Below are 13,600 nucleotides of genomic sequence, written 5' to 3'. Positions count from 1 at the left end.
TCAGGCTCCGGGGAGGAGGGGGCGTGCTGTAAGGGCAAGCGTCGCTCGATACCGCTCGAGGCAGTTTTGCTCGGACGCTGGGATTTACAAAATGGCCGCCAGCGCCGAGGCGCCTCGTGGCAGCCACGGTCCACGGAGCAAAGTAACAAACTAGGGCACAGCTACGGGAAGCAGATATGATCATGTCTGCCCCTGCGTATCATTAGCTCCTGCGTCTCATTAGCTAGAGCGTCTCAGGCTCCGGGGAGGAGGGGGCGTGCTGTAAGGGCAAGCGTCGCTCGATACCGCTTGAGGCTGTTTTGCTCGGTCGCTGGGATTTACAAAATGGCTGCCGGCGCCTCGTGGCAGCCACGGTCCACGGAGCAAAGTAACAAACTAGGGCACAGCTACGGGAAGCAGATACGATCATGTCTGCCCCTGCGTATCATTAGCTCCTGCGTCTCATTAGCTAGAGCGTCTCAGGCTCCGGGGAGGAGGGGGCGTGCTGTACGGGCAAGTGTCGCTCGATACCGCTAAAAGCTAATGAGCGTCTGCATAAGCTACAGTAAATACAGGTCAAAGATAAGGTATTTTTATATAGAGATAGAAAAAGATTTACCGTTCAGGAACTTTTGCAAGAAGCAGTTGAAATTAGCTGGATTCCGTGAGGCCAGCCGAGATTTCAAATGCAGGAATGCAAGCAGCAGTACAGGAATGGTATCAGGAAGTACAGTACAGGAAAAGTATCAGGAAACTTCAGCGAGTTTTGAGAGGAGCCGAACAGCAAGACTGCATCGAGCGGTATCGAGCGACGCTTGCCCGTACAGCACGCCCCCTCCTCCCCAGAGCCTGAGACGCTCTAGCTAATGAGACGCAGGAGCTAATGAAACGCAGGGGCAGACAAGATCGTATCTGCTTCCCGTAGCTGTGCCCTATTTTGTTACTTTGCTCCGTGGACCGTGGCTGCCACAAGGCGCCTCGGCGCTGGCGGCCATTATCTAAATCCCAGCATCCGAGCAAAACTGCCTCGAGCGCTATCGAGCGACGCTTGCCCGTACAGCACGCCCCCTCCTCCCCGGAGCCTGAGACGCTCTAGCTAATGAGACGCAGGAGCTAATGAGACGCAGGGGCAGACAAGATCGTATCTGCTTCCCGTAGCTGTGCTCTAATTTGTTACTTTGCTCCGTGGACCGTGGCTGCCGCCAGGAGGCGCCTCGGCGCTGGCGGCCATTTTGTAAATCCCAGCTACCGAGCAAAACTGCCTCGAGCGGTATCGAGCGACGCTTGCTCGTACAGCACGCCCCCTACTCCCCGGAGCATGAGACGCAGGAACTAATGAGACGCAGGAGCAGAAATTATTGTTTCTGCTCCCCGTAGCTTTGCCCTAGTTTGTTACTTTGCTCCGTGGGCCGTGGCTGCCATAGCTAGTGAAACGCATGAGTAGATGTACAGTATTACTGACTGAGTGCTGTACAGTACATCTTTGTCATTTATTACTATTATCGTTGTTTTGGGGGGGATAAAGATTACATTTTTATTAAAGTTTAAAGTAATGTACAGTAGTAATTTTTATTGAGAAAGTCCATGTCTTCTAAAGCTGTATTTCTAAATGTACTGTATTCTCTTCATACAGGAACGTGTATAGTACAGCTGTACAAAATGCCAGTTAAAATCAACAAAACTATGAGCAAAATAATTGCAAACATGAAAAAAGACAATAAAACTACCAAAGAGATCCAGGCTTGGCTGAAGGAAAGTGGGATTGTAGTCACTTTACAAACAGTGCGCTATCATGCTTTCGAGAACAACGGCCAGAAAGGAAATATTTGCTCCAAAGTGCTCTTGGTAAGATCAGTACTGTGCAGTAAATTAATGTATTGTTTGTTAAACTGGTATAAACTACGGTAGTATTAACCTTTGCTGTAATAATAAATACTGTATACTGTATAGTGAAAGCCATGAAACATTGCCTTGTTCATTAATTCTTATTTACTGTGTGCACTGTAGGAGAGCTGAAAAAATTGTGGAGAAATTAACTCGTGACAATGATGAAATGACTGCTCGACAAATCAAACACATCTTCAAAACAGAGTATGACTTTGACATATCACTCACCAGCACTCAAAAAATGCGTTCGGAATATGGGATGGAACTATGCACACCTTTTTTTCGAGTGGATAAAAAGTACTAAAATGTTGATTCGGTGCGATGTAGCCAGTCTGTTTTATGTGTGTGTCTTGCTGATTTAAAAAAAAAAATTCTATTCTGTACTGTACCTTGCTACCTTTTCCCAAATGATTGTACTGTATGCCATATCGGTACTCTTTACTTAGAAGGGCGCCCATCTCGGCCATCTCGGGCATTGAATGCACTAAAAAATCAGGTGCGATGCGACAGACGAGATGCCCGAGATTTCCCTTCACAGGTATCCACGTCCCCTCGCGGGCTTTACAACTGTCCGCGTACCCTCGCGGGGCTCGCTGCGCTCGCCACGCTTCGGGCTCGCCACACTTTCTATTCTCAACTCCACGCCGACGTGGATAGTGGGGGTATGAAAAGGTCGTAGGACGCGTACCGCCGCCCCTCGCGGGCTCGCTGCGCTCGCCACGCATCGGGTTGACGTTGATCGTGGGGTGGCGTTAACAATTCGGATGGCCATTATACACTTCAGGGTGCCTATTTGGCCTCTGTGGCCCATTTAACATTGTTTCCTATGGAAAAATCGGGTCAATTGAGGCATTGAACAGGAAAATTGGGTCAATTGAGACATTTAACATTGTTCCCTATGGGAAATCTCGGGCATCTCGTCGGTTGATCGCACCCGATTTTTTAGTGCATTCAATGCCCGAGATGCCCGAGATTTTTTACTAACGATGCCCAAGATCAAAATCGTGGGCGCCCTTCTAAGTAAAGAGTACCGCCATATCATCCATCTGCTGTCAATAAAAGTGTTTACTACAGTATATTTGCAGTAGCATACAATAAGTTAGTTACTGAAAAATGACAATGATACATTGGAGTGAGAATAAATTTTTAAAATACTAATAATAAAACATTAACATATATACAGTACACTAACACAAAAAAATGAAATTAAATAAAACGAACTAAAATATTAAATATAAAATCAATAAACTGGTGCATGAGCACCCTCAGTAATTCCACCGCCCTCAGCCTTTGAGCCCTCTGTTGATGTTCTGTGGGGGAAAGTAAAATGGTATCGTTACTATAAGTACTGTACAGTACAACACAAATACATTTATTGCTATTATTACTCTAAAACCTTTGAATCACTGACATACTGTACTGTGACTGTACCTCTATAATTTGGGCCAGGCCCCTGTGAGCCTGGTTCTGGCCTGCCTTGCTGATGGCGATGGTGGGCGGGTGCAAACATTGGCAGTTCCGGCCTTGGGCCCCCATGGACGTTTGCCACTGTAGTGGGCGAAAAAATGAGCATTAGAATACAGTACTGTGCATTATAATTTGTGACCTAGTGCACTGTACTGTAAATGGACAATGGTGCCACAAGGAAGGGGTGTGGTCACACAAAAGTAAGTACTGTACAATACACAAAGCACAATAATTTACTGTGCACATTACACCACATGTAGTGCCCTTCTTCATATTACAGTAAGTCATACAGTTTTACACCTTATACACATAATGTGCACAGTTGTTGGCTTATCTACAATCTGCCTCTGTCAATCCAGCAACTCTCTGTCCATGTCCATTAGAAGCTCCATTCCCTGTGTCCCTCCAGCAGCTTCCCCACCTCTGAGTCCCTCCAGCCCCCTCTCACTTGTCTGTAGCATGTACAGAACCTGTTCCACTTAGTGGCCCTTCCTTCTTCACTTCGATGGCGGTGGTGGTACTGTATGACATCAAATAAAGCATGCCATGCCTGAAGAAGAAGCTGCTGGGATTGGCTTTTCTGTCGGAATTACTGTTCAGGACTGTGGCAGAGGTGGAACTTAGTTCCCCCTACCATCAGAGGTGGTGGAAACCAGTTGCACCCCATTCCCCCACACCTTTTCCCTTGGTTACCGTACAGTACTACAGTAATTCTTACCACTTTCATCCTCCTCCTCATCTTCCTCCAACTCCATGACCACTTCTTCCTCCTCCTCCACCTCCATCTCAATGATGTCTGAGTGGAGAAAAAAAGGAAAATACTGTAGTATAAAAAACATTATTTGCCTACTACTGTACAACTCCATAGAAGAAGGCCCTAATGCTGTAGATTGAAATGCCTACACATCATCTCCAAGCGGGCACCAGCCACCTACTGTACAACCAGCCAAGGCCCAAATGCTGCGTGACACCCACCGCAGAGCCCCCCAAAGTGAATGCCTAAACCAAATGGCATCGTCAGGTCCTCCAGAACCACCTGCACTTCCACCCTCTTCAGCAACCAACCCCCACCTCTGCATCCCACAAAGCACCCCCTCCACCGGACAGAGGCATCTGGCTGCCCTTAGCAGAGTAGGTCCAGACTAGCGAGAAGCCACAGTCAGACAAGGTGTACTGGCCACCCCCCCACCCCCTCCCCCCCACCACACACCCAATAAAAACAGGACTGCACTGTACTGTAGTTTAACCCATTGTTTGTGCAATAGCAGAGATCCTGTGAGATGTCTCACTTCTCTCGTAATGGTTGGCAATAACATTGCACAGTACCCTCTGCATTGTACAGTATAATTTACTGTATGCAAGATCGTGTATTGTTTTATTAAATACTGTAAACCTTGCTTAGCAATGTACACCGCATTGTTGATCGCTATTCACACACAACCCCAATTGTTCATAGTGTATGTACTGTACCACTGTACTTACTGAATGGCGCCGCCTCCTCCTGCTCCTCCCCCTCTTCCTCCTCCACCACCTCATCTCCCTGGGTGGAGGTGTGCCTTATTGATGCTGCAAATGTAAAAAAAAACCACTGTAAACATACTGTACAGTAAATTGCCTACTACTGTACAACTCCATAGAAGAATGTCCTAATGCTATAGATTGAAATGCCTACACATCATCTCCAAGCGGGCACCAGCCACCTACTGTACAACCAGCCAAGGCCCAAATGCTGCGTGACACCCACCGCAAAGCCCCCCAAAGTGAATGCCTAAACCAAATGGCATTGTCAGGTCCTCCAGAACCACCTGCACTTCCACCCTCTTCAGCAACCAACCCCCACCTCTGCATCCCACAAAGCACCCCCTCCACCGGACAGAGGCATCTGGCTGCCCTTAGCAGAGTAGGTCCAGACTAGCGAGAAGCCACAGTCAGACAAGGTGTACTGGCCACCCCCCCCACCCCCTCCCCCAAACCACACACCCAATAACAACAGGACTGCACTGTACTGTAGTTTAACCCATTGTTTGTGCAGTAGCAGAGATCCTGTGAGATGTCTCACTTCTCTCGTAATGGTTGGCAATAACATTGCACAGTACCCCCTGCATGGTACAGTATAATTTACTGTATGCAAGATCGTGTATTGTTTTATTAAATACTGTAAACCTTGCTTAGCAATGTACACCGCATTGTTGATCGCTATTCACACACAACCCCAATTGTTCATAGTGTATGTACTGTACTTACTGACTGGTGCTGCCTCCTCCTGCTCCTCCCCCTCCACCACCTCCCTGGGTGGAGGTGTGCCTTATTGATGATGCAAATGTAAAAAAAAACACTGTAAACATACTGTACAGTAAATTAAATGGTTGGACCCCTGGTGTTATACTGTAAAGTACTTACCAGCTGAGCTGGTGCCCGGCTCCTCATCCTCACCCTCCTCCTCTGCCTCAGTGGTGAGGGGGTGGCTACGTTGGCGCGACAGGTCTATATAAAAAAACATTGTGACAAATATTGTAACCCCGGGTACAGTATTATTGCAGTATACAGTACAATACACATGGAGGGCCGCACTGGTATTACTTGGGACCCCGAATACTATATTATTATAGGATACACGTGGAGGGCCCCACCGGTAATGCGGGACCCCAAGTACTGTATTATTATACACATGGCGGAACCACACTGGTATTATGTGGGACCTGTACAGTACCACCAACTCATCCCTTTAATTCGGGAAACATATTAATTACACAGGTTCTGTGGCTGCCTGACTTCCCGACTCCATTTCACCTGGTTTTAATCAGCCACAAAACCTGCTTAATTAATACAGTACTGTATGTGTCCCGAGTTAAAGGGATGAGTTGTTAACCCTAGTGGGACCCCAAATACTGTATTATTATACTGTAGAATACACCTACAGTACAGTACGGTATCCTATGGCCCCAACGGCACCCAGGTACAGTACTGTACTGTACACTGCACTGTAATACACTTGTACTGCAGTCACCACTTTATTAACACTTTATTCTGGTACACTGTACAGCAGTGGTTCCCAAACTGTGCGCCTAGGCTCCCAGGGGTGCCTCAGAGCACTTGCAGGGGTGCCTCAGGTTGGTGTCCAGAACCAATTCAAATTGTTTATGGTCAATGTAATGGGCAAAATCAGTGCTTGTGGCTTTCAAGTATAAAATACTGTATGCGTATAAACAGAAGTGAATCATGTTCCTTACCACATACTGTAACTGGACCTACTGTAAGGATGACATTTAAGCACAACTTACTTAATTTACAGTAATTATTATTATTTTTTATTCTTGGTAACAAACTTTTGGGTGCCCTAAAAAATATTCTGATACTCTTGGGGTGCCGTGATTCCAAAAAGTTTGTGAACCACTGCTGTACAGTACAGTATTCTCACATTACTGTACTTACAGCGCCTGATGGACTGAAGTCTGTCAGTATCTCCCCTGACAAGGTCGCTCCATCGGCGCTCTAAGGAGCGGACCGACCGCTCACGGACAGTTTCTTCTAGAATGGCCCAGCGGGCCTTTCTGTATGCCCGATCTTTTTGTTTATTGCTGGAGAGAGTCCTATCTCTACAGCAAACAAGGTGCTTGAGCTCCAGGTCGCTGTATGGCTCCTCTCTGCTAAGCTGCGCCATTGTACAGCAGCATTAAAGCATACAGTAGTAAGCTCAGCCCCTCCTCTCTCAATCTTCAAGCTGAGCAGGAGAAACACCACGAGTCATGAGCCCAGCCACTGACTTACTACCTGTCTGAGACGGGCCGCCCCTTGCCGTAACCTGAGTCGCAGCAGACCCGAGTCCCGGCAGCGTCTGAGACGGCCCGCCCCTTCGTGGATTAGCTCTGCAGGAAATGTTGTGGTGTAATGTCCTGTATTAGCCGACCCCCTCCACCCTTGGGGGGGGGGGGGAGGGGAGGAGGCGCTTGACTTCAGTTGCATAGACATCACTCCCTGCAAGAGACAACACTAGCGCAATGGTACTGTAGCCAAATCAAGTCCTCTTACTGTACAGTACCAACACTTCATAAACACCCACAGTAGCTGGAACACTGGTGTACTCGTTACTGACTGACACATTATAAATGATCCACAGGTGGAGCTACTGTAATTGCAGTACTAAAACATTAACTGTTTTATTTGTCTAGTTTTGTTAACACTTTTACATTTAATGGTCTGGTTTTATGAAATACCACTCTACAAAATATTGAAAAAAAAAAAAAAAGGATGTCACTGTAATCGAACCCGGGTCTTCAAGCATGAAGAACCGCGCAGCTAACCACTAACCTACACAGCACATCGATATGTACAGGCTGTGGAGTGCTGATACAATCAGTGGCATCCGCAGCCCTAGCAGCGAAACCCGAATCCCGGCAGCGTCTGAGACGGTCCTTACATGGATTAACGCTGTAATATGTATTGTAATTTTGTGTACTGTAGGTCAAGTCTGGAAGGGGAGGAGGCGGTTGCCTTCAGCTGCATACACATTACTGTATGCACAGTACCAACAGTTCAAAATATTCAGCATCGGCTACGTGAACGTGAAGGTATTGCAGCCCTTTTGCTCACTCCTACGGCCACGAGCGTCTCATTTCCTATGAGCGGCTCATTTCCTACGAGCGGCTCATTGTGCACGAGCGTCTCATACTGTAAGCGCGCTCTTTACGACGAATAGCGGGATACCACTGGCACATCACTCCGACTGTAGCTTGATGGAGCATTAGCCACCCAGTGGTGGCGGATTGTATTACATGGCATGCTCCCACGCCCCTTGGCGGACGCCAGCGCCAGGAGAATATCGATGCGCCAGAACCTCCGCCATGGCGGCCTGGCAGCAATGATGAGACCCGATACATCTGTAAGTCATATCTACTGTATAGGATTCCCTTAGTGGCCAAAAATGTATCCAGTTTTGATTGAAATTCATGCACAGTAGTTGCAGTAATCACCCCCACCGCCAATGACTTCCAGAATTTTACTGCTCTAATGGTGAAGAATCCTCTTCTTACAGTTATTCAGTACGGAATTTCTTTTCCTCCAGCCTCATTACAGTACATGGCCGCCTGTCCCAAGTATACAGTAGGCATGTTAGTGAACAAAGGCCTGTTACAGTATTTGTACCGTGTACCATCTGGGGTCTAACCATTTATTTTGTCTTTTTATTTACAGTTACAACATCCGAAAGCCTCCCCACCACCCAGGTGACCCTCCGCCCCCTCAGCAGCGAAGGTCATACCCCCAGGCCTTCGCCGGCTGTAAAGTACTGTACTCTGCATTTAATGCTCTCTGGGAACGAGACGGCAGGGTGATTTAGAGACAATGGGGACACTGACAGGAAACAGGTGCTACATTGTCTGTACCCCCTCTCCTCCCAGCACAGTGGCCATGGCACATCCGGATGCCGAGGCCAGAATAGATTTTGGTGACCATAATTGTGGTGCAGCTGTCACGGTTACACTACTGAACATGCGTCCTGGATACTGTACAGTACGTTGCAAACTAACAGCTTTTCCTGTTCTTTTCCGCAGTGCCTCCCACCCAGATGACCCTCCGCCCCCGACGCAGCAGAAGCAGCGAACCCTCTCCCCCCAGGCCATTAGCAGCTGGTAAGTACTGTACAGTACTCTGATTTAATCTGGGACAGAGATGGCAGGGGTGATACATAGACAACGGGGACACTGACAGGAAACAGGTGCTACACAGTCTGTACGACCTCCCCTCTCCTCCCAGCACAGCGACCGTGACACATCCGGATGCCGTGGCCAGAATACATTTAGGTGACCAGAATTGTGGTGCAACAGTCACGGTTACACTACTGAATATGTGTTCTGGATACTGTACAGTACAGTACAGTATGTTGCAAACTAACCTCTTTTTTGTTTTTTTCTGCAGTTCCACCCACCCAGATGACCCTCCGCCCCCGCCGCCGCAGAACAAGCGAACCATATCCCCCAAGGCCATTGGCAACTGGTAAGTACCGTATACCATCTGGGGTCTAACCATTTATTTTGTCTTTTTATTTACAGTTACAACATCCGAAAGCCTCCCCACCACCCAGGTGACCCTCCGCCCCCTCAGCAGCGAAGGTCATACCCCCAGGCCTTCGCTGGCTGGAAAGTACTGTACTCTGCATTTAATGCTCTCTGGGAACGAGACGGCAGGGTGATTCAGAGACAATGGGGACACTGACAGGAAACAGGTGCTACATTGTCTGTACGACCCCCTCTCCTCCCAGCACAGTGGCCATGGCACATCCGGATGCCGAGGCCAGAATAGATTTTGGTGACCATAATTGTGGTGCAGCTGTCACGGTTACACTACTGAACATGCGTCCTGGATACTGTACAGTACGTTGCAAACTAACAGCTTTTCCTGTTCTTTTCCGCAGTGCCTCCCACCCAGATGACCCTCCGCCCCCGACGCAGCAGAAGCAGCGAACCTTCTCCCCCCAGGCCATTAGCAGCTGGTAAGTACTGTACAGTACTCTGATTTAATCTGGGACAGAGATGGCAGGGGTGATACATAGACAACGGGGACACTGACAGGAAACAGGTGCTACACAGTCTGTACGACCTCCCCTCTCCTCCCAGCACAGCCACCGTGACACATCCGGATGCCGCGGCCAGAATACATTTAGGTGACCAGAATTGTGGTGCAACAGTCACGGTTACACTACTGAATATGTGTTCTAGATACTGTACAGTACAGTACAGTATGTTGCAAACTAACCTCTTTTTTGTTCTTTTCTGCAGTTCCACCCACCCAGATGACCCTCCGCCCCCGCCGCCGCAGAACAAGCGAACCATATCCCCCAAGGCCATTGGCAACTGGTAAGTACTGTACAGTACTCTGATTTCATCTGGGACAGAGACGGCAGGGGTGATGCATAGACAATGGGGACACTGACAGGAAACAGGGGTTACATGGTTTATACTGTCCATACGACTTCCCCTCTCCTGCACAACACTTTTATTGGCAAGCTGCTCAATCAGAGGTAATGTCATTCAGGTGAGAACAGGGAGGGGTAAATCTGGTTAGGAAAAAAAAAACAGTTTGTATCCCAATTGCACACTGAGGGCCTTATTCTGATCGGTGCGGCCAAACGTGCGTACGTTCACTATTAACGTACGCTAGCCGTACGCGGCCGTTGGGGTTAAGTCCACCCACAAATCAGCCGCATACATACGGGCATAAACAACGTAGAAGGGGAGTGGCGTACAAATGAGCGTACGCCAACGTACACGGACGGGCCAGCCCTTACACTCCGACAACTGGCGTACAACTGAGCGTACGCCGCCGTTTACGGACGTCTCTCGTCCGTCTTCCCACCGCCTTCTTGCGGAGATCTGAGCGTACGCCAGCTTGCACGGACGGGTCCCTATTGTTTTCAATGGAAAACTCAGCTTATGTCACCGCTCGTGAGAGTGAGCGTACGTCCCTGCACGCTGGCATACCCTTCACATATATGGACCTGCAAATCTTGCCTTTCAACTACAAATCAGACAATTAATTAATTATTCTAATTGTTATTCAATTATTGTTTTCTATTAACTCAATTGTCTACCTTAATAAAGACCCTAATAAAACAACATTTTAACCCTCATTACATGTATATTTGTTATGTTCTAATGTGGCATTTTAATCACTATCTATGTGTCCCCATATTGCTGTTACTTTTAAATCAAGTTATGTTGGTGTTTCTGTATATGTACTAAATTATGTCCATAATTAGTTTGTCCAAAATGTGTAACATGTATACCTACCCTGATGTTATGTGTGATGTTTTAATCTAACAACATTAAACATTCATGCATTTTCACTATGTGTTCTTTAACTCAAAAACACACAAATTCACACATCAATGGTTACCCCTCACCTCAAATTACAAATATAACTGACATTACACATCTGTATGTACCTGCCCTTACAAACCATGAAACATATTTATGATTAACAACACAGGCAACTTCTAACTGTACATAAACTTTTATTGTAACAAAACTGAAGGGGGGCGGAGGGATTAAAGTAGGGCCTCCAATCGGGCAAACAAAATATTTAAATAGAGCAGGGTTAAAAAAATCTCCCGCATAACTTCGCCAACATCATCCTGGTGCTGTTCAGTGTCTGTAGTGAAGGGATAAAAAACAAAAATTAATATATAACATACACAAATGTTTGTTGTATTTGTACATAATAAAAAGTTGTGAGTTATGTGTGAAGGCCACATACATTTTTAAACTACATTGAAGATGGGTCTGCTTTAAACACAGTACTAAAAAATAATATGTTAACACACACATACTGTACATAGTAAATAACATTAATTAAATTACTCCTTCTTGGATGAATGTATGCTGTATCCCAATTGGTAGTTTGGTTTTGGGGGACTGTCCTCTAACCTCACAATTAGGCTGTGCTATTTAAGGGTTATGACATTGTTGCGGCTTAAGCACTCCTTACTATTTTAAATTTAGGACATTGCTGTACAAATTATAGGCCTACAGCTATGTTTGTAAAGCATGCATCCACATGGCCTCACACACTATGAACAAAACAATCTCTACATTTATGTTGCACATCATGCTGGGAACTGGAGTTACCCAACACCTGGACCCACATAACTACAACACCACTAATGTCGGATATCTCATTGGATGTACTGTTATGTCAATTATTCAAGGGGTGAGGCATGGCCACACTCCAAAAAACCACCAAGGGGACCCTTGTTCCTGGAGAAGGACAGGCCACACCTCATGGTCGCCCTGCAGTGATATGTTGCAACTAATGTTGATGTTGGATACACATATGTGGTTGTTGTGATTGTTTATGTGTAGAAATGTGTAGGTAAACATTAGACACATTATTTACTTACGGCTACTTGAGCCATCCTGGTCGCCGCTGGTTGGGTGTGCGGTGGTTGGGGGGGTCAGGAGCAAGGTGGATGGGATTGGCCTTTGGATGCTGCTAGTGGATGTGAGTGGGGATTGGAGAGGTTTGGGGGTGGGTGGTGGAGAGGTGTAGGGGGGTTGGAAATGGGGTGGGGAGGGGGTAGGGGTGTGGGTAGGGGTAGGGGTGTGGGTGGGGGTTGGGGTGGGGGTGGGGGTTGGGGAGGGGGTGGGGGTTGGGGAGGGGGTGGGGGAAGGGGATGGGGAAATTGTGTGGGCCCCAGCTTGACCCATTGTCTCCTCCTCCTCTTCCTCCTCTTCTTCCTCCTCCTCTTCTTCCTCCTCCTCTTCCTCCTCCTCTTCTTCCTCCTCCTCCTCTTCCTCCTCCTCCTCTTCCTCCTCCTCTTCCGGCTGCTCCTGGGCTGCCTGGTCCCGGGCTGCCTGGTCCCGGGCTTCTATGCGGGCTCTTGCCCGTGCTGAAATGTTCATGTTGATGGCATAGAAATCGAAGATTGGGTTTCATAAAAAAGGGGAAAAGAAAAATTCACATTAGTCATGCTCATAACCTTCCAAATTATCATTGCTGTTATATTTCAGACATTTATCATGCAAACTAATTGATATGCTACACCCAAAAACTGAGCAACTACTTAAACCCCCCCCCTATACACCCCATATACACCCCCTATACACCCCCTATACACCCCCTATACACCCATATAACCCCCGTATATACCCCCTATACACCCCCTATACACCCCCTATACACCCCCTATACACCCATATACACCCCCTATACACCCACATACTCAGGAACATATTTATAAAAAGTACAGAAAACATTTGCAAAAAAACGCAGACATACTAGTAATAAAAACTTACATCGGGCAATATGGCGGCGAAGTGAGCATAGCAACACTGGCTGCCGCCGGCGCAGGTCAGACCAGCGCCGCTCAACTTGCCCCAGGCTTCTGCGGACGCCGGTCGTGGAGTATATTAGGCGGCGGGCAGCAGTATACGCCCGCCGCTTGTCCATATTTGAGACATATGGGCCCCTGGGCCCCAGGTGACGGTCCATGACCTCAACCAAGGCCAACAGCTCCTGGGTCGAAAACGGCCTAGCCCTGGTTGAAGTCATAGTGGCAATGGCGCAGTTAATAATTGCAGGTACATATATCACTTTTGGTGCTTGCTGATTGGTCTAAAAAATTGTTTGTTTGGTATTAACTTTATTAATCCTTCTTACATTAACAAACTGGATGCGAATAGAAACTTACGCGGACCGTTCCGATATACACAGACCAAAACCAACAGCATGCATTCAATGTATAGAGAGGAACTGTATATACAGTGTGCGGAAA

At 47.3% G+C, this 13,600-nt stretch overlaps 1 long non-coding RNA gene across 1 annotated transcript; it reads right to left on the bottom strand.

The window, feature by feature from the left end:
- Nucleotides 1–4,064: 4,064 nt before the first annotated feature.
- On the bottom strand, nt 4,065–5,819 carry LOC146019517 (uncharacterized). Its single transcript, XR_014450576.1, has 3 exons — nt 5,734–5,819; nt 4,816–4,899; nt 4,065–4,129 (listed from the first exon to the last, which is right to left on the bottom strand). It is a non-coding gene; the product is annotated as an uncharacterized LOC146019517 (long non-coding RNA).
- Between the last annotated feature and the right edge of the window lie 7,781 nt (nt 5,820–13,600).

The sequence above is a fragment of the Crinia signifera genome, chromosome 7, assembly GCF_055691185.1.
Source record: "Crinia signifera chromosome 7, ASM5569118v1, whole genome shotgun sequence".
Lineage (NCBI taxonomy): Eukaryota > Metazoa > Chordata > Amphibia > Anura > Myobatrachidae > Crinia > Crinia signifera.
The sequence above is the reverse complement of the archived record's forward strand: the minus strand, read 5'-3'. Positions and strand labels throughout refer to the sequence as shown.